General features: G+C 37.2%; 1 long non-coding RNA gene across 1 annotated transcript; it reads left to right on the top strand.

Moving 5' to 3' along the window:
- The first annotated feature begins 158 nt into the window (after positions 1-158).
- On the top strand, positions 159-435 carry LOC113455932. The gene is made up of 2 exons (XR_003376844.1): positions 159-295; positions 391-435. It is a non-coding gene; the product is annotated as an uncharacterized LOC113455932 (long non-coding RNA).
- The last annotated feature ends 699 nt before the right edge of the window (positions 436-1134 follow it).

Raw genomic sequence — 1134 nt, 5'->3', positions numbered from 1 at the left:
CATCAATCTTTAATAGTTTTTAGTACTGTTATTCTCTGAAAACTCCAGTAATAATTTGCTTTGCACTTCTTGATTTAGTAATGATGCTTTTGCAAATAAATCTTAAAATTGATTATAAATGCAAGCTAAACATTTTATTGGTGTTTTCTATTTTTCTGAAGCTTCAAGTTTAGATGATATTTCTCTTCTATCAACTCCAAAACGTTCGAGTACAGCACCGACTGTTTCTACTCCAGCTCCAGTACCTGTCATTGAATCCACAGATGCCATAGAAGCCAGGGCTGCCCTGAAACAGGTAGGGGCTGCGATACCTGGTTAAGGTCAAATGTTAGTTTCAAACTGAGTTTTTAAGGAAAATAATATCATCCCCTAATGATCTACCATATTTAGTTGCAGGAAATCTTTGAGAACTATAAAAAAGAAAAAATAGACAGTGAAAAATTTCAGAATGAGCAGCTAGAAAAACTTCAGGAGCAAGTCACAGACCTGCGCTCCCAAAACACCAAAATTTCTACTCAGCTAGATTTTGCTTCTAAACGGTAAATTTTCTTTTCTTTGAGAATTAATAGACATTTCATTATACATATCAGTCAGGTTCCAGAATTAATGTACAATAGTATTACTTTTCTATGGAACATGGCTCAGTTTAAGACACTGTCATATCATACTTCATTCATTAGCATTGACTGCAAATTCTTTTGGGTAAGACCAGGAGTGAATTTAGTAAGTTGAGGTTCATGTAATGAGTGCTGCTGGTTTCCATTCCTCATATTGTTTCTGGAGCTCTTTCTGGGGGGAGGTGAAGAGTGTGAACTTTTTGAGACAGAGTCTCACTGTGTAGCCCTAGGTAGCATAATACTCAGTCAGTGAACCATTCTGACTTCAAGCTGGTCGTCGTCCCGCCTTGGCCTCCCAGTGCTGGTATTGTGAGTGTGTGCTTCTCACACTATGTAGCCCGGGTAACCTGTAATCAATCAGTAACCAGGTTAGTCTTAAACTTGAGGCAGTCCAATGCTAGCTAATATTATGAGTGTGTGCCACAATGGCTGTCATTTTTGGAGCTTTTCCTTCATTGTGGTTATGTATTCAAATTACACTGACATTGTTTTCAGTACGACTTTTTTTTTTTTTTTT

The sequence above is a fragment of the Microtus ochrogaster genome, unplaced genomic scaffold (assembly GCF_000317375.1).
Source record: "Microtus ochrogaster isolate Prairie Vole_2 unplaced genomic scaffold, MicOch1.0 UNK5388, whole genome shotgun sequence".
Lineage (NCBI taxonomy): Eukaryota > Metazoa > Chordata > Mammalia > Rodentia > Cricetidae > Microtus > Microtus ochrogaster.
The sequence above is the reverse complement of the archived record's forward strand: the minus strand, read 5'-3'. Positions and strand labels throughout refer to the sequence as shown.